The sequence below is a fragment of the Eimeria mitis genome, genomic scaffold (assembly GCF_000499745.2).
Source record: "Eimeria mitis Houghton genomic scaffold, Emh_scaff3786, whole genome shotgun sequence".
NCBI classification, from domain to species: Eukaryota; Apicomplexa; class Conoidasida; order Eucoccidiorida; family Eimeriidae; genus Eimeria; species Eimeria mitis.
In genome coordinates, this window is record NW_013572122.1 from 181 (window position 1) to 505 (window position 325).

Here is a 325-nt window from a genome sequence, read left to right on the forward strand (position 1 = left end):
CTACAGATAGAGCCCCTGGTTTGTCCTGTTTCGTCGCGAAGACGAGAAGAATGTTGGCGTTGGGTAAATCCCGCAGCAAGCGATCGAGTGAGCGGTTGGCTGTGCAACACAAACACTCCTCAAAATGCAGGAAAGCTCACCACGCCAAGCACGCACGTGAATCCAGTGTACGTACACCCGAACACTGCTGAGTTTCTGCATACAACGATCGACTTACCCACTCGCAGGCGGCCTGGATCTGCACTATCCACCACGAAAATTATGCAGCGAATGTCCAGCTGATGCGGTCGCACCTGAATTCAAAATAAAAAAAATACACAAGAAC